This window comes from Rhinatrema bivittatum, chromosome 9 (assembly GCF_901001135.1).
Source record: "Rhinatrema bivittatum chromosome 9, aRhiBiv1.1, whole genome shotgun sequence".
NCBI classification, from domain to species: Eukaryota; Metazoa; Chordata; class Amphibia; order Gymnophiona; family Rhinatrematidae; genus Rhinatrema; species Rhinatrema bivittatum.
Window position 1 is genome coordinate 265,909,734 of NC_042623.1, and position 11,458 is coordinate 265,921,191.

Genomic DNA, 11,458 nt, shown 5'->3' on the forward strand with positions numbered 1-11,458 from the left:
TGCTCAAAGATTTCAACTGGTGACAATTCAGCAGCTTTCTCCAATCTTTACAGTCTTTGCATTTATTTCAAAGTCCCAGCTTGTGTTCTACTGTGAAGCCATTTGAATGCTGAAGGGTGGGAGATGACGTCAGCGCTTCTTTTGGTCCTAACAGCTGAACCCTCATTGTAAAGGGAGCCCTCAGTCTCTGGCAATTCAAATTACTAATCCTTCACAGCATGGATCCTTAATTAAAACAGACAAATTTCTTTAGTTTCAGGGCAGAGCAGAGAACTTCCTCCATCTAGCTCAGGAAGCAATGGTCTGTTTGCACATGCTTAAATCATAACAATTTGTACCATTATACAGGCAAAATAATAATGAAACTCCTGTTGCATCCGTCGGTCGCAGATGGCTGCGACCGCTCAGCCTTACCTCTTTTTCTCCCCTTTCTCTCTCTCTGAGCAAGATGGCTGTCTCCGGTGCCGACTGCCGTGGGCCTCGGCATTCTCAGACGAGCATGGGCATCCTCATCCACCATGCTCACTCCCGTGGCTTCCTAGGGCACGAGCGCGCACATCTCTGTCGCTCAAATACACGTCATGGTGGAAACCTCGGGGGTGGCCCCACTGCATGACATCAATACCTCCGTGTATATCAAGCCTCCACTTCCGCTACACCACTGAGTTAGCAAAGTCTTCACTTCGCTACTCTGCCTGCTCTAAGCTGCCAGCTTAGACGCTACTTCTCGCTAAGGGCCTCGCTCCAACTGAAGCACTGGACACCCGATCCTCGGGGGTCCCTCGCTTCCTACTACCATTCAGGGTCTCACTACCTAGACCACCACTCCTCGGGGCTCTAGTCTCTTTTTTCTTACAGGATATTGGACATCTGGGTACTCGCTCCTTGAGGGCCTATTCCTGCCATATCCTGCACCATGGACCTTCGATCCTACCATTCTACATTCAGGAAGACGCATTCTCTCCATGAGTACTCTACGAATTGGCGCTCCAACTCCACCCACCAGCCACGGCATTACCCGCTCTGCGGATTCCTGCCTATCATGAACATCTGGGTGAGACTATACTACTGAGCCTGTTGAGCGTATTGGCACCTCATGGATCAGTGCATTACCTTTCTACTTTACCATCTCTACGCAGTATAATAAAGACTTTATCCACTCTGTGTCTGCTAACTGCTCTGCCAATCACAGTGGTTCCCCACGGAGCCCCTCCCTGTGGGCGGAATCATCTCCACTGTGACCAAGGGTCCATAATGCCTCAAATACCACATCTCCATTACAAGACACCTAAATAACCATAGATAACTACAATACAATTCACATGAATGCACATATGAATGGATTTTTTCCTTTACCTTAATTAAAACAGACAAATTTCTTTAGCTTTAGGGCAGAGCAGAGAACTTCCTCCATCTTGCTCAGGAAGCAATGGTCTGTTTGCACATGCCCCAAACTGACTACAGCTGGGCTGTGTGTTTACAGCCCTTAAAGAGACAGCACCCAATTGGCAGTTCTTCAGTGTCATTGTCTTTTTTACTAAAGTGGGTTACATGGTCCCCCCTTAAATCCTGACGTCCCTCACAGATACTTAAGCCCACAGCTTATATATTAACTCTGTTTGCTCAATTGCTCCTGCATCATATTATTTAATAGTTGCATAACTGTACACACTTCAAGTGGGTCCTCTGAGTATGGTTGACTTATCATGCAGTGAGTATATACCCCCTTGGGCAATTGCACTTCAAAACCATCAAATCAGCTAGGCAATTTTCTTGCTCTCTGCAGTCTTTGGGGTCTTGGTGGTAACTCTACTTTATCTACTGATTCCTTTAAAGTCTATTCCTCTTCCAAAGAGGATATACACTGTTCCTCATCAACTGCACTGTCCCAATCACATGAGCTATGATGGGTTGCTGGTATGATAGGTACCGCAGGATCTCCTTCCCATGATTCTGGATGAAACTCCTTTGCATTAGGATTTAGTTCTCCACTTAGCCGAGTTTCACCAGTACATGTACTCCCTTCCATTTCTACTAGATCTGGATTTCCGCTCTCCATGATATAGTCATCCTTACTATCATCAGCTTCATCCCTCTGCCTTATCCCCAGTTGCTTGTTGGTACTTGATGATTCATTCATGATATTGCTCTCTTCCCTTCCAGAAATGTATCCACAGGGGCACAGTAGATCTCTATACAATGTCCTTTCTGGCCCATCCCCTGTTTCTGGCCTTACCACATAAACTGGTAGTTCTTCAATTTGTTTCACAACAATGTACACTGAGGGTTCCCATTGATCAGCAAGTTTATGTTTTCCTGTCAACTTCATATTTTTAACCAGCACTCTATCACCCTCTTCTACTGAGGATGGCATCACCTTTGCATCCTATCTGAGTTTGTTGGCTAATTGGTGCTTCTCGGCTTCCTGAGTAGCTAGTTTATAGGCATACTTTAGCCTCTGATGTAATTCTTTCACATACTGGTGTTGGGTCTTAGCATTTTGGCCGACTGGACTGATGCCAAAGCATAAGACTAATGGAAGCCGTGGTTCTCTCCCAAACATGAGAAAGAATGGAGAAGTTCCAGTGCTGTCATTGTGAGTACAATTACAGGCGTGTACCAGTGGGCGAACATATTTTCTCCAGTGTTCTTTATGCTTATCCTGTAATGTACCCAACATATCTATTAAGGTTCTATTGAAGCGTTCCACTGGATTTTCCCGAGGGTGGTATGGAGTGGTTCTGGATTTTGTGCTTCTTATTTTGCATAGCTCTGAGATGAGTTCAGATTCAAAACTGGCTCCTTGGTCCTACGGATTCGTTTTGGAAATCCATCGTGGCAGATGAAATTTTCCCACAAGGTAACAGCAACAGTTCTTGCAGCTTGATGTCAAGTGGGATATGCTTGAGCATACTTAGTAAAATGATCTGTGACTACTAGGATATTTCGTATGTCCTTGTCATCGGGCTCCAGGGAGAGAAAATCAATGCAAACTAATTCCAAGGGAGCATAAGCTTTTATGTTTACCAAGGGAGCTGCCTTTTCTGCTCTAGCCTTTCTCCACATGCATCTTTCGCAGGTTTTCACCCACTGCTCCACTCCCTGTGCCATACTTAGCCAATAAAATCATGCACATGCTAATTCCAAAGTTTGTTCACAGCCCAGGTGACCAGTTTCATCATGTACCCCTTCCAGTGCTCTCTGACGATATTTCTTTGGGATTACAAGTTGCTGGTATGGCTCTTCATTCCTCATCACTTTTCCGAAGAACACTCCCTCTTGAAGACATAGTTTTTGCCAATCTCTGAAGAATAGTTTTACTTCTGAATGTCAGAATATATGTCAGAGGATTATGTCACTACTTTAAACTACACCCCATATAGATAATCATGAAACTTTTCGCAGACTGCCTATTTAAGGGCCAAGAACTCCAATTTGTGGATGGGATAGTTATGTTCACTTTTAGTGGATCCACGACTGGCATATGAGATAACTCGCAGCTTTCCTCCTTGAACTTGGTAAAGTGCAGCTCCTAACCCTGTAGTGGTGGTATCTGTATGCAATACATAGGGTAGCTTCTAATCTGCAAAAGCCAATACAGGAGCAACTGTGAGTTTCTCCTTTATAACTTCAAATGTTATCTGACATTCTGAGGTCCATGGAGCACCTAATGGCTGCTGACTTTGGATCCAGGCTCCTTTCTTATCCCCTCAACTGCTTGATAATCCTAATAGCAGGTTACTGAGTGACTTCACCAAGCGTGAGTATTAACTCACAAATCTTCAGTAATAGCCCGCAAATCTCAAGAAAGACCACAGCTCTCGAACGTTCTTAGGTTACGACCACTTGGTAATGGCTGAAATTTTCTCTTCATTGGGGAATATCCCCTCCTCGGAGATATGATGACCCAAGTAATTCACTGACTTCTGGAAGAATTTGCATTTATGTGGTGAGAGCTTCAATCCACATTTCAAAAGTCATTGTAACACCCTCATCGACCATTCCTCATGCTGCTCCAATGTGTCAGAGAATATTATAAGATCATCTAGGAAGGCCACAACTTCATGTAGATTAATGTCATGTTGGGGTTGTGGACCCTTGAGCCGGTCGAAACCTGCGGGTGAGAGTTGAATATGCCCACAGGAATGATATGGCCTGCAGGCGGCACTGAGGAGAGGCTAGAGGATGTCTTCGTCGCTGGAAGCCCGCGGTTCCCCCAGGAGGAGCCTGTAGGAACCCAGGCCTCTCGGACTTAGGTGGACCCTATGCGTCCAAGGGTCAGAGGAGCAGTTCCTAGAAGTATCAGGATGATAGAAGGTCCGAAGCAACTTCACCCTCTGAAGCCCGCGGTCCCCCCGGGAGGAGCCCGTGAGGACCCGAGCCGCTGGGACTTAGGAGAGGCCTCGGTGGCAGATGAGTGGATACCTGTTGCAGCGGAAGAAGATGAAGCCGGAGTCCAGGGGCGAGCCAAGGTCAGGAGCCAGAAGTCAGATGTCAATGCTAATATCCGGGACGGAAGCAGGAATCAGAGTCGGAGACGAAGCTAGGTCAAGAGCCAGGAATCAGAAGACAATGCCGGAACCAGAGGTAGAAGCAGAAGATGGAGTTGAAGGACAAGCAAGGGTCGGTAGCCGAGAATCAGACGTCAGGAAGCAGGAACACAACTAGCTACTCCAAGGAGCGAACCTTGTTGAAAGGCAAGGGAAGGCTCCAGCTGCAAATAGGGTTAAAATAGCCCTGCAGTGTCTGACGTCATCCGGGGGCAGCCTTGTGTTTTCCCACACTGGCCCCTTTAAATCCAAGGTCCCAGCACACGTGCGTGCGCCTAGGGGGCGGGGCCAGCCACGGGGAGACGCTGGCTTCTCCTCCGATGCGGGAGCGCCGCGTCTGAGGCCTGTACAGGCCTATTGGAGGTGGCAACGGTCCGGGCCGGGGCAGCGGTGAGTGGAGGTCCCGGGGCACGACCTGGGACCACAACATGTCAGCCATTACTTTCTCTATCATCCTCTGAAAGCTTGCTGGTGCATTTGTTAATCCTTGTGCCATTCTCTTGAATTGCCAGTTTCCAAAGGATGTGGTGAATGCAGTTTTGGGCCTGTCTGCCTCTTCCACCTCAATTTGATAATATCCGCTCTTAAGATCCAAAACTGAAAACCACTTACTGCCTGACAGAGGAACAGATGTTTCTTCAATTCAAGGAAATGGATAGGAGTCCTTTCTTGTTATGTTGTTCAACTTACGATAGTCAACAACCATCCTCAAAGTGCCATTTTTCTTCCGGACCAATACCACAGGTGAGGCATAAGGGCTATCAGATTCTTCAGTCACTCCTATGGCTAATAATTCTTTCAGGTGCTGCCTGAGATCTTCAAAATCAGCTGGAGATACATGTTGTGTGTGCTCCTTGAATGGAGTTGGATCCATGAGAGTAATCATGTGTTATCCCTGGGATACAGCCAAAATCAAGGTCATGACAGGAGAAGCCTCCTTTTACCTCCTGATTAATTCTTCTTAGTATATGCTGTTTAAATTCTTCAGATATGGGAGAATCCCCGAAGTCTAGTGACACTTCCTTAGACTCCATGTCACCACCTCCAACAGCTCCTGGTGTAGCTTCATCCATATGGGTTAAGTCTGTAGCACTCATGTTCCTTACCAGATCAACTGATTCATCTTTACCTAACATCCCCCTGGGAGACAACCTGATACTACGATCCGATACATTCTTCAATAATACCTTGGCTTTTACATGTGACTTAGTGCCAGTTCTGATAAGTTGGGGTTGTACCAGTAAACCTCCAGGTAGGGGATTTTCTTCTAAAGCCTCAAGCAACATTGGCAAGCTTTGTACCTGTTTGGGCATCCTCAAGATGCATTCCACTTCCTTGGCCGCATTCTTTGCAACTACTATTGGTCTTGTGCTTGTCAATTTGGCCATCACAGGCCTGATGAATTTCTGACTGGAACGCTGACGAGAAACATACATGTTACTATAGTCACCCAATCCTTTTTCATGGCTAGCTTCTTAATGTAGTTTGGGCCAGCCTGTTGCACCCGGTCACAGACAGCTGCACCCGCTTGGTCTCACCTCTTTTTTTCTCCTTTTCCATGCCTCTGGGCAAGATGACTGCCTCCGCCTCTCCTCGCTGACCTCTCCAGCATCCCCGGACTGGCATGGGCGATTGCATTCGCCATTCTTCCACTGAGGTCACCTGGACACATGCGTCGCCCCTCCTTTTGAACACGTTATGGTGGGAACCTCGGGGGCGTCCCCACCTCATGATGTCACTACCTCCGGGTACTTAGCCTCCGATTTCCAATCCAGCTACAGGTTAGCAAGGATTCCGTTCCTGCTAATTTCGCCTTGCATTCAGACACTTTCCGCTCTGAGTTCTCACTCCTACCTACCCTCAGGGATTACTCCGTTCCAGCAAGGACGCTCAAGGAACCCACTCCTCGGGGATCTTGCTTTGCTCCTACCTATCCTCCGAGGTTATGCTGTTCCAGCAAGGATGCTCAAGGCTCCCGCTCCTCAGGGGTCTTGCCTCGCTCCTGTCTATGCTCTGGGTTACCCTGCTGCTATTAGGACGCCCAAGGTACCCACTCCTCGGGGGCCTTGCTTTGCTCCTATCTACTTCCAGGGTCGACCTATTCTAGCAAGGACATCTAGGCACCAGCGCTCCAGGCCTTGCCTCATCTCTACCTTCGTGCTGCGAGGATCATCTTTTCAACAGCTACCAGATGTAGTGAGTACTCTACTCTTCAGTCTCTCTCTCTGCCTTGTCTCACCATAGTATAGATTCTTGGCGTACTCTGCTCCGCGGACCACATCATCTGTGCCTGGGTTCTCTGCCTACCCCGCTTTGCGGACCACTACCAGACCCCCCACTCTCCAGCATTCAGTGAGACTTCATCTGCACGTACAACATCAGTGCCTGGACTGAACACCATCATCTGAGACTATGCCATTGGCTGAAGAGAGCTGCCCGCTCCTCGGGCATTGCTCTATTGCTGCATAATATATTTCCTCTCTGTGGTTATTACTGTAGAGCAAGCCTTTTGCTATATTCCCCATGGGGCTTCGCCCTGTGGGAGGAGTCATCTATATAGTAACCAGGGGCCCACAACCATGTCAAACCCACAACACAGCCATTTCTTCACAGTCATATACTAGGTGTTTAAGAACATTTGTCCCCACTATCAAAGGCAAAGTTTTGTTCTTTTGATCAGGACAAACCAGGGCAAAAACAGAGTATTTGTTTACACTTCCACAGGCCTCCTTGGGAAACTGTATTTCAACTTCAATATACCCCAGATAAGGGACAGATTGGCCTCCTGCACCTGTAACGCAAAGTAGACTTCTAGAGATTGTAACTTCTGATTAGATATTTCTCATAGAAAGTTTGTGCTATACATGTCACTTGAGAGCCAGTGTCCACTAAACAAGGGCACTGCGCACCATCTAAATAAGCTGACGCAGAGCAGACGTTTCCCACAAGATGTTTTAAAACATCATCTGGCAGTGGACTTGGCAGGGTATAATTATTTGGTGTTTCCTTTTTGGGACCTTGTGAATTTTCATCTGGTGCCCTTCTCCGTCCCTCACAAAAGCACCTTTTTAGTTTAAAGGAGTGTTTGAGGCCTGCCTGATTCTGGATGTTCTTTTTTCCTTCAAATCTCCCACGCAGTTTCTGTTGAACTAGAACAGCATTCACAGGTTTGGTGCATCCTCCCATCATGTGGCCATCCTCTCCACAGTTATAACAGAATGGCACTACCCTGGAATAGCGATACTCTTTGAGGGTATTGTCTTTACCAAAGGATTTCTTGCATCATGCTGTTTGCAGCAGAGTTATTCACCACTTCCAGGGTGGCAGTTCTACAATGAGTGACTAATGGAATGGGCAAAGTAGCACCTTCCTCTCCTGAAAATATTCTTCACTCACATTCCACTTTAAACTCACTTGCTTCTAGTATCACATACTTAGCAATGCTTATGTCATTTGTTGTGCAAGTTCTGCTTGCAGGTTTAATCTGTGTAATTCCCAAATGACGTATCCTTCTAGATTCTTTCATATTTCTCTCCTCCTCCATTGCTCTGATTTTAAATAGCAGCTCAGAGTAATGCGGAAGCCTCTCAGACTGGTTCTCTAATAAGTCTCTCAGATGCAACCGGGTAATCAGAGTCTCTTCCCAGCATCCCCAAACAAACTGTTGCAGCAATTGCCTGTCTGGGGCAAGTCCAAAGAAAACTCCCTGCTCCACAACCCTCTGCAACATAACCTGAAGCCTCCTCAAATATTCTGAAGATTTTTCTTTGGCATTCTGGTGAGTTTCTATGAATTGGAAGAACAGTTCCTCCCCATTAGTTACATTGCCATATGCCTTATCCAGCTCCTCTAAGCACTGTTCTGCTGTGGCACGTTTATCCATATAAGAGGCAACATTTAAAGCTGGAGGGAGGACACTTTCAAATAATTTTCTTTTTTTAGCACCTGCAGTGAGGTCTGGGTCCTGCAATAATTACTTAATCTGAATACGCCAGGTTTCATATCCTCCTTCATTACTAGGTTTAGAGACATTCCCAGAGAAATCTTAAATTTTGTGGTAGAATGGTTCAACTCTGCCCCTTCCTTGGGAGTTTTGACCACATGCTCCACTATAATCTTTGAAACATCTGTAGGAATGGAGATTGATGGAGCAGAATATTGAGGAGAACTGGTTGTCGCAGAAAGTTGAGTTAGTGTAGTATTCTGCCAACTGGGAACTTCCTGCTGGCGTTTAGCTGAAGTCGGCAGCACACCCTGAGGTGAAAAAGTCACATCAATTGCTCCTTCCACTTGTAATCCCAAACCCCCAGTTATAAAAGCAAATGTTCTCTTTCTCAGATCTTTAATAGCAATTGTATGCTTGCCAGCTATTTGAGCTAACTCTTCTTGAAATCGATCTGTTATGACTAGGAGTATGTCACTCACTAGTGATTCAGTGCATGCCTTAGGGTCCTTAGGCTCAGTATTCTCTTCTGATAGTGTCTCATTCAGAACTGGTTTAACTGTCCACTGCCTGTCCAATTCCCCACCATTACCAACCCTTCTAAAATGAGAACAGAAAGAGGGTCTTCAAATTCACACAAAACCTGATCAGATGACTCAGTCCTTAAACATTGTAGTTTGTAACTCTACCTGCTGAGCTTAAAACATTGTGAACACTTTTCATAAACATTGCAGGGCTTACAGAACCCAAAATGACAGATCTATCTGGAATGTATTCATAATATGTACAATACTCTATTTTGTATAAAAAAATTTTGTATTCTCTTCACTAATGATGTTGAGTTACTCAATCACCGGTCAAAAAAATACAGCCCCACATTGAAGCACCAATTTTATTTGTAACCTTGTAATATATGTATGCCACTGTTTTCTTGTTGTTTATTCATTCAGGGTTAACCAGACTATACAAGGTTAAGGCTGTAGAGGCTAGAGATGTGCATTCGTTTATCACGAATTAGGCAATTTCGAAGAGAGACTCCTGACCACCCCAAGACTTGCCAAAAGTCCCTGGTGGTCCAGCGGGGGTCCTGGAGCTATCTCTTGCACCCGGGCCATCGGCTGCCAGTATTCAAAATGGCACCGATAGCCTTTGCCCTTACTATGTCACAGGGGCTACCGGTGCCATTGGTCGGCCCCTGTCACATGGTAGGAGCACAAGATGGCGCCTGCCATCCATTGTTCCTACTATGTGACAGGGACCGACCAATCGCACCAGTAGCCCCTGTGACATCGTAAGAGCAAAGGGCACCAGTGCCATTTTGATTCATGGTAGGCCTGACAGCCCGAGATGGAGACCGCTCTTGGGACCCCGCTGGACCACCAGGGCTTTTAGTAAGTCTTGGGGAGGGATTGGGATGGTGAGGGGGTTGTAAGAAAGTAAAATTGAAGGGTTGGTGTGGTTTTTTCCCTGATTCATTTTTTTTTCCAATTCGTTTTTTTCTCCTGATTCGTCGTTTTCCCTGCTCGTTTTTCCCAAGTCGTACTGACAAAAAATGATCTGCGGAAAAACGAAATTTTCAATGAAGTACCCGAACCGAAATCCAACCCGATATGAAAAAATGAAACTCATCTTTAGTAGGGACCTGCAGTTCAACTGATAGTCCAGCACCAATAATGAAGTTGCACACTGCATTAGCATATAACAGCATTAAACTTTACTGAATAATTAGCAGACTTAATCATTCTGCTCACTCTGCAAATACATTCAACCGGTAGTAGCTTAGACATGAAATACTGCTCAAAGATTTCAACTGGTGACAATTCAGTAGCTATCTCCAATCTTTACAGTCTTTGCATTTATTTCAAAGTCCCAGCTTGTGTCCTACTGTGAAGCCATTTGAATGCTGAATGGCGGGAGATGACGTCAGCACTTCTTTTGGTACTAACAGCTGAACCTTCATTGCAAAGGGAGCCCTCAGTCTCTGGCAATTCAAATTACTAATCCTTCACAGCTTGGATCCTTAATTAAAACAGACACATTCCTTTATTTTCAGGGCAGTTTACGGCGATAATGCAGAATGGTTAAACGCTTCTCTCCACATCCATACCCTGCAACACAACTTAAGGCTTTAGGAAAAGCATTGTTATCCATACCATCACCTAAACTAGCCCATTTGAATGCAGTCAGGGAAAGAGCTCTTTCTTTGGCAGGACCAAACTCGCTCCCTCTTGATATCTGCTCGAGTCAAATATACACACATTTAAAAAAATATTAAAGACATAGTTGTTTGAACAGGCTTTTACCCAACCAGGCTAATCCCCTGTTTTAGATACTTTTCCTTTCTGCTAATTATAGCCATGGATTTAGTCCATTACACTGTTTATTTTATTTCCATCTGCTATTTTATTTAATTTAGTTTTATGGTTTTATATTGTAATTTGGAATTTTGTTATTATTCATTTTGAGGTTTTTAAACTATTGATTCTGTGGCAATGCTTTATTTTATTCTATTGTTTTTTAGAATAATTATTTTATTAATTTACTTGATTATAATTTTAGTTTATTTTAGGGTTATTTATTACTTTTATTATATTGTAAACCAACATGAAGCTAACACGAATGTTTGGTATATAAAAGTGCCTAAATAAAAATAAAAAAATAAAAATAACTTCCTCCATCTTGCTCAGGAAGCAAAGGTCTGTTTGCACATGCTTAAATCCTAAAAATTTGTACCATTATACAGGCTAAATAATATTGAAACTCCATTACATGGCTCCTAAATAATCATAGCTAACTATAATACAATTCACATGAATGCACATATGAATGGATTTTTTCCTTTACCTTAATTAAAACAGACAAATTTCTTTAGTTTCAGGGCAGAGAAGAAAACTTCCTCTGTCTTGCTTAGGAAGCAGTGGTCTGTTTGCACATGCCCCATACTGACTACAGCTGGGCTGTGTGT